The 15,723-nt window shown below is 36.7% G+C and overlaps 1 long non-coding RNA gene across 1 annotated transcript in view; it reads left to right on the top strand.

Moving 5' to 3' along the window:
- LOC105674776 (uncharacterized) overlaps positions 1–15,723 on the top strand; it is a 40,522-nt gene that overhangs the window by 9,539 nt on the left and 15,260 nt on the right. Inside the window, exon 2 of the long non-coding RNA XR_001101181.2 lies at positions 13,932–13,997. This is a non-coding gene — a long non-coding RNA (uncharacterized lncRNA). The remainder of the gene's footprint in view (positions 1–13,931; positions 13,998–15,723) is intronic.

Genomic DNA, 15,723 nt, shown 5'->3' with positions numbered 1-15,723 from the left:
TGAACGCTGTGATATGTTCTACAGTGATAGATAAAATGTGCGTAGTTTCGCAGTTGCGTCAATCACTTTGAGCGATTTACTGGTCGGACCAGTGATAGTACCAGACACGCCTGTCGCATAACTCTTATAATTTTCGACATAGAATGTGTCTTTTATGAAAATTATATCGTATATCTTTTGATTTTTTTCAATCAAACCGAACGAAGTTTCTTGCGTTTAATTGAAATGACGAAACTCTAGAAAATATATTTCTCCAAGCCATTTAAACTTTTTTACAAACCGTTTAACAATTTACAATTGTAGATTTGACACATTTCTTTATATGAATAAAAATTGATATATTGATAATAAAAATTGAACTTTGCGAATGTATATTCTGGTAACATCATCATATATCGTTAAAAAATGGTTTTAATTTGGCTTTAATTTGTTTTACAATGTCGAAATTCTAGATAGATTACGCGGATATTAACCGGAATCGATAAGCCTTTGTTTTACAAAAGTAGATAAAATATTTTTGCGACAATATTTTGTAATTACTCTACTAATTGGTAATCCTCCAAATGAGGTGTACTAGAAGGCAATCGTCGTGTCTACGCGAAAGAACTTAATGTGGGTCGCGTAGGACGTAACAAGATACCGCAAAACAGGACCATATACGGCGCAAATATCCCGATAGCTGCTCGCCCCATAACATTCTTCAACTTCTCTCCACTCGAGATATTTCATTTCGAAATTTTTCATCGCTATCCGCGTTTTTACTTGTTTGTTTTGAATTATAACTGGTTTTCGCAATGTTGTCTTATTAACTTATTATACATCTCAATCGATATCGGCAGATGAATTCTCTTTGAAAAATTAAGAAACAAAATATAATTGGAAACGGAAGTTTCATTCCACAAAAATATCTTTTATTCCATAAAAATATACCAGAATCGATATCGGGAGATGAATTAATTCTCTTTGAAAAATTACGAAACAAAATATAATTGGAAACGGAAGTTTTATTCCACAAAAATATCTAAATTGGAGGATCTGTGAATATTCTTCAAAGAATTCTTCAAATGCTAAATTTTTTTATTGTGGAAAGATTGATTGGAAATTATTCTCAAAGTAAAATGCTTTAGATGACACAATCCATGTATTTATTTTGCAATGCGCGTTGACAATACAAAAAGTTGCTACGCGATGCCGCGATTTGAGCACCGCTGGCATGCCGAGACGCCACCGCTGCCGTCGTCGCAGTTGGATCTTTAAACTTTAAAAGCCAACGCGCCGACCGCGAAACTATTGACGGCTGGACCAGGGCGGTTGCCGGTCCGCTGGGTCCCCTCCTCACTTTACCCTTCATCCCACGTTCCCCGACCCCACGGTGGCGACGAGTGAGGGCCCTTTCAAATTTTCTCCCCTCTACTTTCTCCGCCCCCACCTTCCTCGCTCTCGTGTCGGCCTCTTTCTCCCTGTTCGCGGGCGCGTAGTGAGGCTTCCACCGCGATTATGCAAAACAATTATCGTGGAATGCGGTCAGCTGTTCCCAGACGTAAGCTGACGTCACGTGCGTGCTCTCTCGTCCGGGCACGTGCGTCTCCTTCGAAAAGAATACGGCCGTCGTACGCGAAACGCACTCCTGACAATCGACATCCGTCTTCTTCGCGTTTTTTCGCTGGTATTTAGGACGATGCAGTCGTGAACATCAGTGAACGACGGCACGTAACGCGCGTAGGATTCATGGGAAAAGATCTACAATTTAATATGAAGATATCTTTAGAAACCGCGATTCTGAGATATTTTCTCGCGCGAAATAACGTCCCGATATGATATGCGAAATTAATTATTGTAATACTGATATCATGATACGATCTACAGATAATCCAGTATTGAATAATTCAATTATTCATCTTGTAATTTATCGGGGTAATGTTATATGGATTGTACGATATCTTTATTGAGACATCTAACTCATATACGAATAATTTAATTATTTTTTAAATTATTCTAACGAGAGAAATAAAATTTTAATTGGCAACATTTCTCACCATCGCATCTCTAAATAAAACATATTTCTGTGTTGAATTATAGAAGCGAAATATTGCATCATTTTTTTACAAATAATCGTATATATTTCATAGCCATCAATAGTCACGCTGAAAACAGCGAAGCGTCAAGTGTTTAATTGTTTCACGCCTTAGTCACGTGTTATTTAAGTTCGCTACAGATAAGGACGCTTTATGTTCTTTTGCTAGGATTGTCAGTTGTTTCCGTTTTCTCGCGAGATAATCGGACTGCGTATGATAATGTCATGCGATGTGTTATAATGTACATTCTAACAAGATTCATTCCAGTTAGCTAAAGCAGAATATAAGGCTCTCAGTACAATCATAATCCAATTCTTAGAGTCAAAAAAATTAATTTATCTCAAACTAAAACTTCTTCTTACATCAAAACCAGTAACCGAAACATTGGTCCATGTTATCTCGTTTTATAAAAATAAATTTCTTGATACTTATACAAAAATGTAATTTTCTTTAAAATAATTTTTCATAGGATTGAACTATTGACAAGCTGAATGCTTTATATGGTTTTAAATTTTTGCTTTATATATTTTTAATATTTTATTAAATATCTAAACTTTCTCGCTTTGATCAAGCATTATCATTATTATCATATCATTTTATGCTACGAAATGCTCAAAATAAATTTTTGTTAGAACGTGCCTTTGCTATAATATTACAGCTTTATTCTGCGATATTTCTATTTTTTATTTGCGATACGTGTTTCGAGGCACATCTCGGCCTTGAAGTTTATACCGAAATTACTGGCTGTAGAATTCACTCGATAAAAAAAGGTAATTCGTTAATTTGCCGTATCAAACTCTTCGTTGACAACTTCTTATTTCTTGCAATTAAATTCTAATTCCTGTGTAAGCTCGTGGTTTATGAAATACGATCAATAATGAACGTCAACGCTCTCTGCGAGAAGATATGACTTATGAAGTACCTAAAAATAAAAGAAACGCTTAGCACTTAATTATTTGCAAAATAAATATGTAATATTTTTTAATAAGAAATATTACATAAATTTTATGCATTGAATTATTTTCGTGATATTTAAATGATGATCGCGACTATTGAGTCTTACTTTTTAAATATTCATAATATTTAAATATTGATATCACATACGTGGTACATAAAGATTTATTATTACATAAAGCGCGAACATATCCAGAGATATTATCAAAATTAGTTTATAATAGATTCGCGATTAAAAAACATGAACAGTTTTTCTTTGGTCATTTATTTCGAAATAAATTTAACATACTTGTAAAAGTAATTTTTCATTATTCGTTATTGGTTTTTTCGTCGATATGAACAACACTGCATGTAAAATAAAAATATTATCAGTATTATTATTTTAATATACAGAACCGTTGTACATACACATATAAAGTTGTAAAATATTAGACAGCACAGAAATTAATTTGAAAATAATTTCCTTTAGAATTTCAAATTAAAATATCTGTTATTTTATGCGTTGCCAAATCCATAGTTTATAATCTCGAATATATTACGTAAAATACTTATCAAAGTGGAAGATAACTCTATTAAAATCGAAAACGTTGATCGGTGAAACTGATCCAATTTTTATTGGTGATTTAAATTCCGTTTTATTTCGAAGATATAGCTTCGGCAAAAAATCTCTAATATCCGTCGTCGCGTTTTTGCCATGAGAATATTTACAGGTACGATTTTACGGTCTCATAAAAGGACCTCGGTGATAGGTCGTGAAAAATCGGCCTCTATTACACAGCAGAATCTCTATCGCACCAACGGTAGTAGAGCTCTCTGATAGTAGAAATACTGGTCGGAGGTGGGTCTTTAAAAAATTAGCGAGGTTTGGTTCGCGCGTGGGTTCGTTCAACTTTGTCTGTCTTTCTTGCTCGCTTGTTCACTCACTCACGTGCACATACGCATAAATATTCTCTTTCTCTCATTCTTCTAATTCGTTCCCCAGCGCTCTGGGCGCGTCCACATGTACGCGAAATGTTTCGCCGAAATAACTCGCTATTTCTCTAGCTCTTTCTTTCATTCATTTTTGTTTCACCGATCGAATTTTAACTATTGTGCCAAATTTCCACTGCTGTTTCTATTTTTTATCTACGTTTCTGACTTTTTACATAAGATTTTATTCTTTATAACTTTGCATATATTTTTTATCAATAATTAAATACCAAAACTTTTATAGCTGAAAAAAAAGAAGAAAACTTTCTTTTTAAATATTTGTCTATGTAAACCCAGCACGATTCTTATGAGAAAACATTTTCGGTTAAATTGTCTGAACTTATAATATGATATATATATATAGTTCTTCTAGTCTAGAATCTAGTCTAGAAATAGTTAATATTAGACCCCCGAATGTGCATCTAAAAAATACATTCACGCCGGAATATATTTTGTAATATATTTCTTAGAATTAACGCTACGACCGGAAGGTTTCTATTTAAAATATTCAATTCGCGCGAAATCGTATGTTATAGTATTTCGACAAAACTAAAGCGTTTGACGTCTAGCGAATGACTAATACCTAGTCGGCAATGAAAATATAGTTGCTTCATTTCCGATGAATGAGTAAGGAAAATTGCAATGTTTATTTAGACTGTTCTTGCATATCTTATTTTGCTTATATTAACATCTTTTTCAAAAAAGTCAAAAATTGCGTAGAATAAAAATTTATTTCCTGTAACTGATAAAACATAGAGCAGATGTCCACTTTAGTAGCCAGCGATTTTGTTGCCAGTTTGAATCACAAGGAGACGGCATGCGGGTTCGTCTCGCGATTCGCGTGATGAACGTCGGTGAATTGAACAAATGCGGGGCTCAAAAATCAATAGATAATAAAAATTATTCTAAATTTCTGTTATTAAATGAGAGATTACTTGATAAAGATAGTCACACGTTTTATTTAATCATCGAATAAAAAAGGAATATAACGAATATCATAAAGAAGATAAGAGTAAAATAAAATATTTGCATAAAAATATATAAAATATATATATCAATGTATTATTGGTGCTTTAAACAAATGAATATTTTTCAATAAATTTTATAAAGTGCGAGTTTTTTTAAAAGGGCATTACTTGTAAAATTTTATCATCGGAAATATATTAAATTATGCACAGAGAGGGCAGAGGTAAGGGAAAACATAGGAGATGTATAACAAAAATGATAATTCTTACTACTTAGCTCAGATTACGATTACTGCGGCTGGTGTTATGTTATTGCAATGGCGGAAAATCTCTTGGACGATTATTACTTTCCGGAACACGGCGACGGCGATGGCGGTCGTAACAATATGGTATCACTGCTGTTAAGATAACTGAGGACGACGCGGTTCCCACGTACGCCGTATATCGTTGCTTGAAACTCTGTGTTGTAACGATAGAGATACAGATTCTTTCAACTGGCATTTTACGTTAAATGAGTACTGGGCTATTCTGTGATCCTTTACATTGTTCTTTACGAGCATTACCTTACTGCTAAGGATTGGCTTACACAATTGCTTTAGCACTTACGCAAACGTTCGTAATATTAGTCGACTCCCTAGCATGCTTGTCACGTTTAGTATTATAGCTAACTACACAAAATAACTACGAAATTCGTATAACTTTGAGAAGATTTAATTTTCTAGAGATTTCTATGCAAAAATAATTACTACGTTTTACAAAAATTGATTTCTAACAATGAAACCGCGACAGTTTAGACGCTTTGCGTAGAAAATTAAATTAATCGATATCTAAAAGTGTAAAAAAGTGTCGGAACATGTGAATCGATGATTTGTCGGAATAATTACCATTGTATCAAGCTTTGAAGATAACAATGAGAGAAACTGTCATGCATTAGAGATAGCTATATACGCGAGAAGCGCATTTGTTTTTTCTCGCTTGTAATCAGCTCTCGGACTGGCCAATCAACAGAGTCCTAGAGCTCGTGGACCAGCGCGGACGAATCATCGGGACACGTATCTAGCCGCGATATAGCTGTGTGTGACACGAGGCAGCGTGGGAACTTCTTCGGGGCACACGCAGCGGTGCTCAATCGGGCAGAGTTGTTAACCGCGTGCCGGAAATTCGCATGACTCCCTCACTTTAAGTTCCGAGTCCTGTGATTTGCCGCACCGCGCGCCGTCGAAGTTCGCACATTAATTTCGCAATTTTCTCCACGCGTACGTATAGGTATACGTGAAGTCGAGCGATGATTAATTAGCGGCATGATAAAAAATCTCGCCTCTTTCCCGCGGTGCAAATGTCTCACTCTTGCCACGGAAATCGATAAATTAACTCGATATCGTGTATACATAGCCGATAAGTATAAATTTTGACATTCATTGACAAAATAAATTATCTTCAAACAACAATTGAAAATATTTCCATAAAAATATTAAAGGTTAAGAAACATTCTGGTTAGTCTTTTATCTATTGATTATTATGTTTAGTAAAATCACAAATGATTAAAATGCACAATGTTTCCATGAACTGAAGCGATACATCACTGGTAATTTCCATATATTAAAATTAGAAAGTTTACATATAAGTTAAAAGAAAAAAACTTTGTACGCCGCATAATTCTTTCTGATAAACACGAAAAAAAAGAGAAACGTCTCTTGTAATGGCCACTAGGTCGGAAAGGGTGAAGGCTAAGTGCGCTACCTTGAATGAGAATAGTATCAGGATCCTTAAGGCGACTTGGTAGGGATTTGCGGGGATGATGGGTCAATGTTTCGTGGAATGCGAGGAAATAATGGACGGGTCAAGCTTCCTTGGGTCCGCGCTTGCCGCTGACGGCCGTCGGACGAGATGAGAGATGGCGGTGGTTAGTCGGAAAGGCCGGACGTCGTAGGTATATCTTCTTCGTCTTCCTCGCCTCTTCTTGTACTTTATTTGGCGAGTTTTTGCCATGTTTTACGAGCGGCTTAGCGGCGCTTTTTATAGCCGGCTCGTTTCACAATGCGCCATCACAGCAGATTTTTACAGACGGTCTGTAGTATCTAAGCGACGATGTGTATCGAGTGTGTGGGTATTTTACATACGCGTCGTTATATAATGAACAGCGTGTGCAAGCTGTTCCCGCTTAAAAGCCTCCGACACATCGTCAGGTGAATCCGTTCGCACTTTGTTTTTTTTTACTGTTTTGTGGCAGGCGATAATAAGCGAGAAAACCGCTTATACGATATCTATAATCTCCCTTGTTATGAAAATGATTGTAATTTGATGACAGCTCTCATATATTAAAATTAGAAATTTTAAATATAAATTAAAAGGAAAAAAGCTTTGTAAGATTTTTTTCTAATTATTAACTTGCGGGGTAGTTGGAATATTTTAAAATAAAAAGTTTGGCATATAGCTATTTTCAAGATTCATTAATTATTCAATATTATTGAATAAATTATCAATGATTTTAAAGAACAAGAATAATTTTTCGATCTTTGTGCCAGATTCGCGAAATTCGCACATTTTTTTCATTTTTAGGTTTTTGGTATAAAAATTACGGAGCTTTTTATTTTTATAAGGAACTATAGAACTATGAAAAGTGCTACTGGAACTATAATTGTTTTTTTTTATATTAATAGAATGTCGTGCTAACTTCACAGATCCGAGAAAGTATATATATGTATATACAGGAAGTCCAAGAATATCTTATTTTTAACAAGCTGTTTGTTTTAATTTAATCGCAGATAATAACACGAATAACATATACAAGATATTCTATATGTAGATATCCTATGTATTAAACTTTATCAAACGTGACGTATTTAAATATTTCATTCATATTCATAATGAAATATTGTAAACATTATTAACATTTATCCGATAATAAATTTGACGAATAATCAAAGCGACACTTTTTTCAACATATTCAAGAGAATTCAATTGATTTCTCGTAATTTGCAATATGCATGCGTAAGTATTTACGTATGCAGTATACATAGGGATGCTTGTTTGTGTGTGTGCGTATACAGTCATGCGCATAGATTTCATTCTCTCTATCTCTTTCTCTCGTACACTCTCCATTCAGATACTCGCCATGAATGAACCGCAGACTCTTCATTCTCACTGTATAGTGAACGCTTTTTCCCACACTTCAACACCACAATAGCCATCGTTCGAAGATCGGGGTTGCCTCACCGATCTTTCTTACACGGACATTGTAATGAAATTCTAAATTTATAATTCAAAATTATTACGCGAGATGCTAGTATAACAAACATGATAGTGAAATTGTTTAAACAATTAATAACAATTTAAATATTATTATGTTTATTATATAGCCTTTCTGAAAACGAATTAAGTCATTTAATTTACAAAAATTGAAAAATACAAGTAAAATAAAGTTACATGTATTGTGTAATATTGTTTAATACTAATAATTTAATGTTAAATTATTAAAATCAAAAAGGCATAGTATTATTTATTTATTTATATCTGATTTTTCATAAAACTGTCATAGCTTTGATGCAAATTCTCATTAAAAAATTCTTTTCAAATATTATTTAAATCTTATCGTTATAAGAAGCGCATAATTTGCAGAAAATTGAAGGTATTCAAAAGAAGCGGGGATACATTATTTCCTTTATATTTCTTTAATGATTTCCTCGACATTCTGCTGAGTATGTTAAAACAACTATTATTGCACAATTACAAAACATGATTAGATTGCGTGAATGCATTAAAATCATGTTTATTGATGTTTATTGATCATGATAATTCCAGACTGTCAGACGTTGTTAAAGTATAATTGCGAGATACAAGAACTTTATCCATTTGTAAAAAATTCACATATTCTAGATTAATATACGAATTCAATGCACAAATATGCATAATAATAATTTTTATTATGTGAAAAATTTACTTATTTATTTTTGCAAAATTTTGCAATTTAGTCTGCAATTAAATATTTGATTCCACGCTAGAGTGTAATATAAATCGCAATTTTACGAAATAAAAATAATAATATTAAGTTATTCGTTTTTTATCGGCCTTTTCTTGAAAAGGAAACGAACGCACTGTTTACTAGACTTTGCGATCGATGCCTTTTTTAGCCGCGCTGTAACTGGGTCACGCACTCGCGTCTCTATAGATTTATAGTGCACACACGCACACCCACTCTGCTTCCGGTCGTGACGCCACTTCTCTTCGCCAACTACATCCCAGACAGTGCCGTAAAGTTCGTTGGCATTATCTAAAGGTAGTAGACCGAGCAGGTTATACATTTTTTAGACTCTTCTAGACGCGTGACTGGAAAAGACTAATGCTAACGCGATAAACTATATCATCTTGAATTATGCGACACTCAGATAAATATTGAATTATTTTTTATGCTCACTGGGTTGCTTTAAATCTCGTTTAATAGCTTTTTTCTTGCGTCGAGGAAGAAAAATCCATTTTCTGCCATGAACAGACACATGTGGGTGATGTGCATTGTCCTATGATGATTCGTGGAACCGGAGGGGGTTTGACCGGATGAGATCGAGACGGTTTTAAAGTCCGTGTCTGTGATCTTTCTACAGCTGATTGTGAGTCGTGAATTAGTTTCGGCGCGTTGCTCGCGCATTCGATATCGGCTCCTCCCAATCTCATAACATTTTCCGGTTCGCCTACGACGTACTGATAAGCCAGGAAGCTCTCAACGAAGATGAACAGCAACAAGTTGTTATAACAATATAGAGAAAAGAATATTAGAAAGATACACGTTAATTTTTATTTCAAACCTAGGCGATTATTTAGTTATGAATGTCTAAGAGTTACAAGCGTTGTACGCCAACCACGAGCTAGTACGTGTGATTGTGAAATTTTTAAATTTTATTGTTAGCTTCGATATACAGTTTACTCGAGCGGTCGCATTTCGAGTCAGTTCTGTTATCGAGCAAAGCATAGCCGAATAACCGATAAAACGTTTGCGTCATAGCGCCACCTGCGCCAGGCATGCATGGCCTGTTGCGTAAATATGCTTGTATGTTGAATGTACAGAATTTGTCGTAAATTTGCGCACGCGTGAGCATCGAGAGGCAACATTGCGTAACGTGATATGTGGAATACGAGTATTCACATTGTCGCCCATAAAGCATAATGCGATTAAAAATTTTTTAGATCAACAAGAATCTGTCTCCTATGAACCAATATATATTATTCGTCTTTTAAATTATGCAGGATGCAAATTATTATGCAGGATGTTGAAAAAAGGATATAATGTTCATTGAACTAATTGTAATAAGTAAAAAATACTTAACATAGGTTGAAAAATTGACTCGCTGTGAATTTTTATGATAGAGGCGATTTACTTGTCTATCGCGTAAAGAAGATCATATCTTATCCTATTCTTACCTTGATATCTGCAAAAGATGTAGTAAGCGATCTTCAATTTTTTTATATATCCTACATATCTACGTTTCATACAATCAGGTACTCTATCAAAAATTTCTGGGTTTGGCCGTATCACTTGGCAAGTATATTTTCCACTCGATTATCTTATCTCTCATCTTGTTTCAATACATAAATATCACTCTCTGTTAGACAGTATTCAAATCAGATTTTCGTTGAGAGATGAATAAAACCAGATAGGTCTGTCGTCTGAGTCTCAGATCTCACTAATTTAAATTGTCTAAATTTTCTTTTCAAAAGGACATATTGAAAACTTATTACGCATGTCAAAGAGAAATGTTATATAAAAGTTGCTACATATTTTAAATCCTCAGAAATCCTTTTCTTCAATACCCTGTTAATATGCAATATTGCAATCGAGGTCGGGCATAAATGCTTTAATGAAGGAAATCATAAAAAAACAGCGAAAAAAATAACCCAATAAAGATATAACGTAAGCAAATCCTGTTTACGTGTAGAAAAAAGAAGTAATATTCATCAGAAGTGAGTACATATACATATACTTCCGTGCTTGCATTACTCACGCAAGAAGCCGAAGCCCGGTTCGCGTTGTTTCATGCAAAATTAAAACCGCTAACTCGTTGAACCGTGACTTGTACGCGTTCTCGATGCGATCGCGATAACGCTCGGCCGCGTATAACGTAACAGAAAAAAAATTCGCTTATCTGGGACGCCAGAGATTCCTCGAGCCGGCAATCGTTCACAGTTCTCGATTTCGTAATCTCGCTTTGCCGTATCAGTGTCCGATTGCTGTCACCTCTTCCCCGCATAACCCCACCACCGAAGGCTTCATCCTTCTCCTGTTTCCCGTCTCTGAATGGAGGCGTCAAAGAGTTCTTATCGACTGCCGGAGAACGCTGTATTACGTCATACGCGGGGCCACACCGCAAATCTGTTGTCCACCGCGCGCGCGCGCGGGCTCGCGAGCAGCGGTTGCCTGCTAACTATAATTATACTGCCGGTACTATAATTGCGTCGCATGCGGTGTGTGCTATAAAATTTTACGTGACGTAGAATTCACAAGCTCGAAATCGGAATTATGATTCTGAAAATCGTTATTTCATCGTTTCTACGATAGTCCGCGTAATGGATCATTGATTGCCGATTTCCCGTTATCGTCTCAGTTTTCTTCTGTTATTACGATTAATCTTTCACCGTACGATCTGTGTCGTAATTGTCCTCTCGTGCTCCAGCAGTCTTGCGAACAGCATAGAGAAACTGCAAAAAAACTCCTGACAGTATCCGCGCGTGATTATTCGCTGCCGAGAGAGCCGCTGATGGCCATCGCCTTCGAGAGCGGTCAACAATTTTTCAACGACATGTTATCGCGCCTTGGAGAATGTCGCGGCGCTTATCGCTCGCGCGAGCGAGCAAACGCGCGTACGATTGTCGTGTCGTGTTAACGCGCTCAGGGGTCTCTTTAAATGCATGCATCCAGCGCGTGTTCCCCATTCGCGCTCACCAGGCCGAGCTTCATTCACGCGTCCGAGATTCGAGACCGGATGTCGTTCGATGCCAGCGATTCGATATCCCGTGTGGCGTTTTCGATCGTGCAAAGGTCAACGCGGGTTAACTTCAAACTGCGAAATAACTATATTATTCGTCGAATATCACAGAAGGAGGAAAAAGGGGGAGAACGCATCTCGATTACTTAATTATCGCGTTGCGTGAGTTCGCATGCACTCGAATGCTAATACATATAATAATACTGGTGCTAATTAAGTGCCTTTTAAAAAGGAATGGATTCTCTACGGGCGCGTAATTTTACAAGCTCGACGTAAATCTTTATAACCCCCTTTGTATTGATTATGATTTTTCCATCACTTGGAAAAAGTATAATTATTTAGCGTAATAAATTAGCATAAGTGAGAAAAATCGATACCGGGCAAAGTGCCAATCAGGAAAAGTGACTTCCACCTCGAAGATAAACTAAATATCTATATATGATTATAATTGGTTATTTTTAAACACCTTCAGATCGCTTACTCGTCCGATTAAAGTCGTGCGTATGAACTTATTGCGGATTGTTTCGCAAAGACAAATTTCGCCGAGTTATCGCCGAGTTATTCAAGCATTCTTCTTCTTTCCGGTTTTTATATTTTTCCGGTCTTTCACATTTCCGATCGCAGCGCGCCTCTCAATTATCTTTTCAACGCACTCGTCGTCCGTAAGGTGAAATTCCGTTGCGTGTGCGCGACTCGGTAAGTAGCGGTCTATCAGAATCGTTTGCCGTGCGTGTCCGCCCACTCACTGCCGCCACACACGTTGTCGCTGACGCAAGCTGCATGCACACTAGATCGTAATAAAACCGTATTAAAATACAATCTGTAAAATATAGATTTATTACGTAACGAGTACATTTACAATTATATGGCTCGTAGATGTCGAATACACAATTTCGGGTGAATAATTCCACAGCCACGCTTGACAAAACATTTTCCTTTTCTCGTGAATTAATCGCTAAAAGTTACAAACAGATACTTGGATCTTTAATTATGTAATGATAAGAAATTCTTGCCAAAGTAAAGGCGTTCTTTTTTTGTGATAATAAATTTTGCGGCACCAAATATAATAGAGTATTATTGTATGGACGTAGCTTAACGCTACATTCGCGAAGCAACTGCGCAACACATAGGAGCTAATAACGCTTATAAGTGAAGGTTGTGATGCTAGAGCGAAGACACGGAATACGTTATTTCATTGCGGCTTGCGGATATTCCTCACGCATCCTGTAGCAAGTGCAGCGGTAAATAGAACTGCCTTACGAAACGTTTCTTTTGAACTCTCTTGTCTATCGTAACGTCCTGTTCAAGTCTATTACATTGTTGCAATTGCAATTCATAAATATGCAAAACATCTCATAAAGCCGAGGTTGTTTCAGCTTCAGCTTTCAAAGTTTTGTTAAATAATTTATCATGTACTTTTCAATTTTTTATATTAATTTTACAGAAATAGCTTGTTTTGAAAATAAGTAACTGGTATAATTCTTCAATTATTTTTTTGCTGTTAAAAGAGAGCCGCGATATCGCTCGTGACATCTTTATCATTGATGCCTGTCTGCCTATGCAGAACGCGCTATTGCATCAGAGCGAGAAAGAATGACAGAGACAGAGAGTCGGTTCGCAGTAATGAATGGATTAAACAGCATGACGTCACAGGATGGATTATATAAACGGTGGCGCGCGTGACATCGGACGTATAGGAAGGAAGTTCGCTTCCTTTCGTACCTACAAGGTATTCCGTTCGCGCTTGTATGTGTATACGTGTGCGCATGTGCGCATGTGTGCGGACCGTTTCGTTGCTGAGGGGTCGTTCATTTGAAAGCGGACGAGCCCGGTTAGAATCCTAATGACAGTGCCGCCCCTTTTCAGCTCCTCCTCGATACAATAGCTGCCGGTTCGCGAAGCGTCGAACATTGTAGCACAGTGCGAAATTATCGTACACTGATTGCGATAATTCTGATGTATGATCTAATTGTTGGTTTTACGTCTGTTTGCAGGCTGCGTATGCGTGCAACATGCGTGCGTCCCGTACAAAAAACACCCCGGCGGCTTCGAACGAGATGGTGAGTCTTTTTTGCTTTCATATAATTATCCGAATAATTTTTGCGGGGAAAAAGATGCGTTCCGCACGCGTGATCCGCGCATTACGCTTTGGAAACTTCCGTTAATTCCGATCAATGAGATCGCATCTAAGATTATTTTACGCTTCTTGTTTCGAATTCATTAATTCAAGATGTTCTTTAAAATGTAAATCGGTATATGATAGATCAAAAAGTAATAAATTATCCTATTAACTACACTACTATTAGATTATGTATGGATTAAATAACTTAATAACACGCTACATTTTAATTATACATACTAATATATTATGAGATTATTAATAGTAGAAGGTCTTTCTATAATTTACACTCGTATGTATGTAGATTATTTCAAGTAACATTTTCTGAATTTTTGAATGAAGAAAAAGGTGATAGCATTAGTGATTTCGGTACATTTGAGATGCTAAAATATCATTATTTTACTGATTATATTTCAGAAATAATAGCTTTCATTAAAAATGTAAATTTATTAATTAACAAAATTGCGCGTTGATTTTTTAAATTTGATTCAAGTTACGTTGTTTTATTAACACACTGCTGTTATATCTCAAGCTTCCAGCGTTAAAAATATGTCGTTCGACCATATGACACTTAAGGTCCCGACAGACAGACAGATATTATCATAACCGTTCCCACATATATGCAGATATATTTGGACTGGGTAGATATATTTTTACGCGCGCAAGACGAAGACGAATTCAGTTTGCTCGCTTTAATGAAGTTTTGTTGAGGCATCGGCTAGACGAGAATCGAGCGACCCAATTTTTGAGATCTTTAGTCGCGCGCGACGCGACATAGGGAAGCACGTGTTCACACGGAAATTCTCACTCGCTCCCATCCGTCCCGGTTCTTCAGGGTTTTCGCTAGCTCCTCGCGCTGATTATTAGCGCATAGTCTGGGAGCTGTCTGCGGGTCGACGTCCCGGCGTCCCGGAATAGAAACGCGGCGCGATGCTCGTTACATTCTGTCACCTACGTCGCGTCGACCGAATGCGCTAGTGGATCTCGCGATTTCCGGGCCGGCGCTACGCGACAGAGAAAGATGACAACGGCGGTCGATATGCTGCACAATTACTTCAAAAAAATTATTAGGAAGTTAAATATGCGAATACATATCACGCGTTTAAAGACACATAAATTTTCTTAATCATAAATTTTATCGAAACTAGAAAAATTATTAATTAATGTTATATTGCAATAAAAATATTTTTAAAAATATTCGAAAAATTTTCTGAATTACAAACAATTTGAGAATTTTTATTTGTCGCTTCAATGCAATTTTTCTAAGCACGCGCTCTGAAATAAAAGATTGCCATTTCCGTTACGCGATCGTTAGCACTAACGATCGCCGGTTCAAAATCTTGACCACAAGTCCCGCTTGATCGTTGCGTTTCTTTCGGTTGCATCATCTCGGCAGCTCAGCTACTCCACTTTTTTCCTCCGTCGCCCGGTAATACATCACGATGATCACCTCAAGACTGGTTAACAGTCATCCTCCTCGAAGGGCAGGTGCGTAGGCTCGCTTTGTACGTAAAGGGAAAAGGGCAGCTGCCTGCTCCTAGACACAAGGAGACGAAGGGCAAGCAAGCAAAGGGGGGAGGGAGGGAGAGATGGGGGGGAAGAGAGAGGAAGAAGAAGAAGAAGGGCGAGAAAGGGAGAGGTGGCTCGCTGCTAAGGTAAACGATATA

This window comes from Linepithema humile, chromosome 6, assembly GCF_040581485.1.
Source record: "Linepithema humile isolate Giens D197 chromosome 6, Lhum_UNIL_v1.0, whole genome shotgun sequence".
Classification (NCBI taxonomy): domain Eukaryota; kingdom Metazoa; phylum Arthropoda; class Insecta; order Hymenoptera; family Formicidae; genus Linepithema; species Linepithema humile.
The sequence above is the reverse complement of the archived record's forward strand: the minus strand, read 5'-3'. Positions and strand labels throughout refer to the sequence as shown.